At 50.6% G+C, this 8,047-nt stretch overlaps 1 protein-coding gene across 1 annotated transcript in view; it reads right to left on the reverse strand.

The window, feature by feature from the left end:
• vasnb (vasorin b) overlaps positions 1-8,047 on the reverse strand; it is a 36,423-nt gene that overhangs the window by 20,504 nt on the left and 7,872 nt on the right. The window contains exon 2 of the mRNA XM_056288779.1: positions 2,208-2,275. The gene's annotated coding sequence lies outside the window, so the exon portion shown is untranslated. The remainder of the gene's footprint in view (positions 1-2,207; positions 2,276-8,047) is intronic.

Genomic DNA, 8,047 nt, shown 5'->3' on the forward strand with positions numbered 1-8,047 from the left:
GCCCGCCCTCTGCAGCCTCCCTCTTCCTTCCTGTGGCGGCAGAGTGCACGCACACACACAACACACACACACACACACAATGAGCCAGTTTTGTGCAGGATACCAGGAAACCAGTCCCCCCCCCCGTCCCCCCCACGGGGTTTTCGGGTTAACGTTTCTCAAAAGTCCACAAGAATCGATGTGTGTACAAACCCCTCCATGGTTTGGTGTGTTTAAGCACAATGGTCCGCTTTGTACTTGAGACGGCGTCCGCCTTGGGAGGCCGTCACGTGGACACACACACACGGACACACACGCACACCTTCGGCATTCACACACGCATGTTGGTCTTCGTGTGTGTGTCTGTAGGGACGTCCGACCAAGCCGGAAGCAACACGGGGATTCGAACCAGCGACCCCCCCCCCGTGTTGGCAGGCAACGGAGTAGACCGCCGCGCCACCCGGACGCCACGCTTTGCGCGTCGTCGAAGGAGTGAATAGTCGTGTGTGTGTTTGGGAGGATTTCTACGTTTGCGCTGATCAACACGCGGTCTGTACAACTCATTAAACAGGGCGGATTCCTGAGGCGACACACAATTCAGGTAGGGCGTCCTCACGCCCGCGTGCGTCCTCACGCCCGCGCGCAGCAGCGCTCGCCGGTTGTAGCCGCCCCGTGTCTCCCGAGCGCGTGCGTTCCGCACGACAATGGCGAAGTGTGCGTCATTGTGAACACAGTCGAGCGGCTCTTGTTTGCTCGACCGTGTTTGCTTTGAGCTGGAGGTGGTGGCGTTAATGACCGACTCCGTGTGCACGCGGTCGCACACGTTTTGTGTCGCCCACAGCGCGAATATACAAGCCTCTCACGACTTTCGACGCAGATAGACATCGGCACCGAGGACCAGGCGCACACCGACACGGCCAGCCACCCAGCCAGACAGCACAGCCTGATCCCAGGGAGGTGTGTGTGTGTCTGTGTGTGTGTCTGTGTGTGTGCGTGTGCGTTACATGCATGCATGTGGAAATGCCTCCGTAAGATCTTGTGTGTTAAAAACAAGGTGACTAGGCATGGCAGGGATGTAGCACTGGAAAGTAGCCTGGCAGAAAAGCAGGTTAAACAAACCTACACACACACACAGACACACACACAGGATGTCAGCGTGTGTGTTATATTTTGAGGCCGCGTCTGTGAGCGTTGAAGAATTGATGTTTAAGTAAAGGATTAACCGAGTGAATGCGTGTTGATATTAAAGCCTTGCTTACAGAGCTGCAGAGGACTCATTTACAGTGAGCAGCGACACACACCAGACACACATTCCCATCTTAGCAAGCATGTGTATATATACACACACACACACATATATATATGTGTGTGTGTGTGTGTGTGCATGTATATATATGTATATATATATATACACATACACACACATATATACATATATATGTGTGTGTGTCTGGGTATATATAGTTGTGTGTGTGTGTGTGTGTGTGTGCGTGCATGTGTGTGTTTGCATGGATTCACGTTTGCGTGCACGGGTCAGTTTTGGTATCTATTTGTGTTTTTTCAAACGCCGCTAAAACCTCTCGTCAAACCGACAGCTAGGCCGCACAGGCCCGTGGTGGCAGCTCGGGGGCATTGTCTGCACCATGGAGCTTCAGAGGGGCAGTTCTCACCAGGCTTCTTATCAGCCCTTACAGTATGAACCAGCACACACACACACACACACACACAGACACACACACAGGTGAAACGGCGGGTACCGAGCGCTCTCTCATTCCCGCCGGGTTTATCCTCCGTTCTTCCTCTGCGACCTCACACAGCCCCCCCCCCGCCCCCCCCCCGCTCATGATAATCCGCTGCCACGTTTGTGTGCGCTTGTGGGCGAGTGTGCGTGTGTGGCGATAGAGCAGCTCTTGTTGCTCTCGTCTTATTAAGAGGCCCTACAGATGTGGGGGGAGAACAGACCGAGGCAGCGGCGTGTTGTGGTTCACACAACGAGGACAGCCAACTGTGTGCGGTTTGGACTTTTTCAATGCAAACATCCAGCGAGGCCTTTCTCCGCCTCGGGCGAGTCCAAACACACACACACACACACACACACACACACACAACGTGCCCTAAATTGTGTTGGTTCGCAACGGCCAGTTTGTTTTGTTGTAACGTCGCTGGTCCTCGCACCGGCCTTTCTGTCCCAGTGAGGGCTGCGGAAGAGAGCCGGCGCTTCTACTCACCCAGTAGAGTTGCCCTCTCCTCTGCTCTCACGCCTCCTCTCCGCGGGGCGGGGCCAGAGCTGCTTCCGCTGTAAACGGAGGAGAAAACACACACACACACAAAAGCTGTCATCCATACAAGTTGGCGGCCTGTTGGGTGATTGACGGGTCATCCGCGAGACGGCGAAGAGTTTCGCTCTTCTTCTTCTTCTTCTTCATTTTGCTCCTTAAATCACACTCCCTCCCTCCCTCCCCAAGCCTGGTGGTGTGCCAGGGCTTTAACAAGCTAAACAGGAAATGAGTTTTTGTTTTTTTAAGGGCTCGGATTCCAGCGTTGTGCGGGAGCGTGCCGCGCGTCGGCCGGCCGTGTGGCAGCAGCGAACGACGGCGCGTCGGTGCAGGAATGCGGGTGGACCGCTTCTCTGACTACACACGCACGCACACGCACGAGACGGACTCGAGCGTGGCAGTCGACAGCCGGCCATCGTTTGCCGAGGCCCCTGTTTGTGTCGTCGTATATTTAGCGGAGGTGTGTGACGCGCACGCCTTGCGAGCAGCATCGGATTTTCAATTCGGTTCAGTTTTTATTGTCATTAAAAACAACGTGCGGGGCCACGTGTCAACAATGAAACGCGGGGCCGTGGCTTCACCAAAGCGGTGCGAGACAGACACAAACACAATATATACACGCATTAAGACCCAAGCTAGAAACAAGTTAAAAGAGAGCCGGAGCACACACACAAAACAATGATCTACCTGACGGTTGTAGAAGAGTGCGTGACCCACACGTGTCAATAAACTTAAAACTGACACATTGTAACGTGCACGGATAAGTGGACACGCTGGCCGCCGACCTGGCGGGTCTGACTCTTTAGCCGAGCGGTCAGCGATGTCTCCTGCGGTGCGGGCGCTGCGGGTTCGCTTCCCGGCCGCGGCACTTCCTGCGCTTGCGTTGCCCCCCCCCCCCCAATTCGCTACAATGTAAATAACAAAGAAAACACGACCCTGAACAGGGAGCCGCCATCTTGGAACAGGATTTTAAGGCGGTGTTTCTCAACCCAGTCCTCGAGGACCCCCCCCCTATCCTGCATATTTTCTTTGCAACCCTGAGTAGGTACCTGTTCGTAGTTATTCAACCAATCAGCAATGACCTTTGTCAGACGTCGCACACCTTGCATAATTAAGTGCTGCGAGATGACTGGTCGAGTAAGTACAAGCAGGGCTACCTATGCAGGGTTACAATGAAAATCTGCAGGATGGGGGGGGGGGGTTCCTTGAGGACTGGGTTGAGAAACACTGTTTTGAGGGGTTACTGCACAGAGGAGGCGTGTGCCGCCTGGTAACGCGGGGCTAACCCGTTTTACCAGGCGGGGCAATTGTGCAACGCGCAAGTTAACGACATTCGTCGGCTTTGCACGGGAAGACGAACCCTCGCTGACTGACACCTACAGATGGGGTTGAGGTTCTTGTTGCGCCTCCACCGGTATGACGGCTTAATAACGGCGCTGAGGGACATAACACCCAACCGAGCCACCGACTCGCTGTCTCTCATCCCCTGCCAAGCGCTTACCGGGCCACGCACAGAGTGGAGCAATAGTGTCGTTTTGTGGGCAAGCTGACAGCGGAAGATGTTTGGCCTCCCACGTGGCAGGTTTTTTTTCCTGTTTTTTTTTTTTTTTTTTGTGGAGAGCGTGCCGTGCGCGGGCGTGTACAACCGGTCTCTGATCGGCGTCGGCGGTAACGTGAAGCCCGGCCAGCCAAGCCTGCCACGCGGGTTCTGACGTCACAACAGAGCCGCTGATATTTACACGCGTCCAAAAGCGCCCACGGCAACACGTCAGCGTGTTACATTTGAATCCCATTTGGGGCTAATTAACCGCAGACTAATGCGTCCTCGCGCGTCAGTGCGCGCTCGTTGCCTTGCGTAATTGTGCGCCAACAGCTGGCATTAAATTGTTTGTTATTTTTGTCTCTGGTTATGGCGTGGTAATATTGGGTCGGTGCTCAACCTTAGCCCACCCCCCCTCCCCCCCAGTATTTCCCAACACAAAGCGACCGCTCGATACAAGACTTCAGTACCGGGAGACATCTGGTCCGGCGCGGCCGCCGCATCTCGTAATTATCAAAAGTGTTTTCCATTTTCCTCTTTAATCGATTCAACCCGCGCTCGTAAAAACCCCCAAAAAACAAGAACCGCTCCTCGATCGAGAGACACGCACCAAAAACATCCACAAACACGAGCACGGACATGGTTTGCACATTAACGCGCTCCCGAGGATCTTTCCACGCCGCCCGACTCGTGCTTTTCTGGATCTGCCACGCGCCACCTTGGGTCTCTGACTCACGCGCGGACGCACACACCCGAACAACGCGGCTTACACCCGAGTACAGCCGGCTAAAAGGCTTCGTATGATAGCGTGATGTTAGACCTAGATATTACATAAAACTATCCTCCCATCCGTCTATCTATCCATCCATCTATCCATCCATCTGTCTATCCATCTGTCTATCTATCCATCCATCCATCCATCCATCCGTCTATCCATCTATCTATCCATCCATCCATCCATCCATCCATCCATCCATCTATTCATCCGTCTATCTATCTATCTATCTATCTATCTATCTATCTATCTATCTATCTATCTATCTATCTATCTATCTATCTATCTATCTATCTATCTATCTATCTATCTATCTATCTATCTATCTATCTATCTATCTGTGCTGCAGCCTGCGTACTTGTGTTCATTTTCTTGGACTAGTCCGTTGCACTCAGCGTCAGTAATCATGGCAAAGGGCTGTGTGTGTTTGTGTGTGTGTGTGTGGGGGGGTCTCATGCAGCTCTTTGATTGATTGACTATATTGCAGCTGTCTGATTGGTTGACTATATTGCAGCTCTTTGATCGATTGACTATATTGCAGCTCTCTGATTGGTTGACTATATTGCAGCTCTGATTGTTTGACTGTATTGCAGCTCTTTGATCGGTTGACTATATTGCAGCTCTTTGGTTGATTGACTATACTGCAGCTCTCTGATTGGTTGACTAAATTGCAGCTCTCTGATTGGTTGACTAAATTGCAGCTCTTTGATTGATTGACTATGTTGCAGCTCTCTGATTGGTTGACTATGTTGCAGCTCTTTGATTGGTTGACTATATTCCTGCTCTTTGATTGGTTGACTATATTGCAGCTCTTTGATCGGTTGACTATATTGCAGCTCTTTGATTGGTTGACTATATTGCAGCTCTCTGATTGGTTGACTAAATTGCAGCTCTTTGATTGATTGACTATATTGCAGCTCTTTGATTGGTTGACTATATTCCTGCTCTTTGATTGGTTGACTATATTGCAGCTCTTTGATCGGTTGACTATATTGCTGCTCTTTGATTGATTGACTATATTGCAGCTCTTTGATTGGTTGACTATATTGCAGCTCTTTGATTGATTGACTATATTGCAGCTCTCTGATTGGTTGACTATATTCCTGCTCTTTGATTGGTTGACTATATTGCAGCTCTTTGATCGGTTGACTATATTGCAGCTCTTTGATTGGTTGACTATATTGCAGCTCTTTGATTGATTGACTATATTGCAGCTCTTTGATTGGTTGACTATATTGCAGCTCTCTGATTGGTTTACTATATTGCAGCTCTTTTCTCCAATTTTGCATTTTCTAAATGTTTTTTTTCTGTAGCTATTGTCTGAGACGCAGCAGTGATCATCATCTTCTTCCTCCTCTTGTTCTTCTTCTTCTCAATTTGCGGCTGACTAGCCGCGGCAAAGGCGTGTTGCTTCCCCCACAGGTCTTTTTGTACAGCTCCGCTGAACCAGCTGAATCCTCATGTAGAGTCCGGCGCGATGGTGAAATGAACAACAGTCGCTGTTGTTTCGCAACCTCCCGCCGGGTATTGATTTCAGCGGACGAGCTGCATCTCCCGTGTCTGACAGCTCCGCTCGCGTGAGGCCTCGCTCTGTGTGATAGTTGCTGCATTCCACCAGAGCGTGATTCACAGTTTCCAGCGGGAACCCGAATAATCCCATTTCCCAAGAAGAGCGACCTATGACCCCGCGAAGCCTGGGTGAGGAGGCATATTTTTTGCAGTGCGGCTCTTTCCAAAATAAAACACGTTGTCAGTGAGTTGGCCAAGTCTGAGTACTGCCGGTCAGGATGGAGACTTTATTCTGTGTTCATGGATGCCCCTCATGCATATTTCAACGCACAAATGGCTGTCTAGCCTGTGTGTGTGTGTGTGTGTATATATGTGTATATATATCTCCATCTATTGTCTGAACCACTTATCCTGCTATATATATATATGAATAATTAGAAAGCCAGGCTCTAGGGGTCGTGTGTGCTGACCCTGTTGGGGTCACCCAATCGTGGCGATTTTGTCTCTGGTTCGTACCTTATCTTGACTCAATAAAACGAGTTAGTCACCAAAGCGAGGCCCCGTCACGTACTAGTAGAGATGCACATTATCCAACTCCCTCTGATGATGTCATCCTTTAGCTGATGCTGCCGCCGCTGCTGCACAGCAGTTGCCCCTCTGGGGGCAAATAAAAACCCCTACTTGACTCGACTTGACTTTAGTATCGCTATCCGTGTGATCGCCTCTCCGTTTCGCCGACCGTTTTTTTCTGCTGAATCCTTTGCCCCCTCCCTCCCCCCTCCCCCGAAACGCCGATGCTGACCCCCCCCCCCCCGCCACTATTACTACTTTCTCCCATCCTCGGTTAAACATCTGCTCACCCTCTCCTCTTCTTTACATCCTCGCCTTCTTTCTCGCTTTCAGCGCCTATCTCTCCCCCCCCCCCCGTCTCATCTCCCCCCCATCGGTTGATTGGTTGACTATATTGCAGCTCTCTGATTGGTTGACTAAATTGCAGCTCTCTGATTGGTTGACTAAATTGCAGCTCTTTGATCGGTTGACTATATTGCAGCTCTTTGATTGGTTGACTATATTGCAGCTCTCTGATTGGTTGACTAAATTGCAGCTCTTTGATCGGTTGACTATATTGTAGCTCTTTGATTGGTTGACTATATTGCAGCTCTTTGATTGGTTGACTAAATTGCAGCTCTTTGATCGGTTGACTATATTGCAGCTCTTTGATTGGTTGACTATATTGCAGCTCTTTGATTGGTTGACTATATTGCAGCTCTCTGATCGGTTGACTATATTGCAGCTCTTTGATCGGTTGACTATATTGCAACTCTTTGATCGGTTGACTATATTGCAGCTCTTTGATTGGTTGACTATATTGCAGCTCTTTGATTGGTTGACTATATTGCAGCTCTTTGATCGGTTGACTATATTGCAGCTCTCTGATTGGTTGACTATATTGCAGCTCTCTGATCGGTTGACTATATTGCAGCTCTCTGATTGGTTGACTATATTGCAGCTCTTTGATCGGTTGACTATATTGCAACTCTTTGATCGGTTGACTATATTGCAGCTCTTTGATTGGTTGACTATATTGCAGCTCTTTGATTGGTTGACTATATTGCAGCTCTTTGATTGGTGCGATCGCCTCTCCGTTTCGCCGACCGGTTTTTCCTGCTGAATCCTTTGCCCCCTCCCCCCCCCCCGCCGCCGCCGCCACTATTTCTACTTTCTCCCATCCTCGGTTAAACATCTGCTCACCCTCTCCTCTTCTTTACATCCTCGCCTTCTTTCTCGCTTTCTGCGCCTATCTCTCTCTCCCCCCCCCCCCCGTCTCATCCCCCCCCATCGGTTTTCTGATGCCGTGACGAGCGCGGCTGTTCGACTCCCGAGCTTCAGAGGCGCTTTGTAGTGGCGGCGTCTCATCTGCCACCCGTGTGTCCTGATTACATGTAAGCGGAGCGGCCCAGGCCCTCA

Source organism: Lampris incognitus, chromosome 10 (assembly GCF_029633865.1).
Source record: "Lampris incognitus isolate fLamInc1 chromosome 10, fLamInc1.hap2, whole genome shotgun sequence".
NCBI classification, from domain to species: Eukaryota; Metazoa; Chordata; class Actinopteri; order Lampriformes; family Lampridae; genus Lampris; species Lampris incognitus.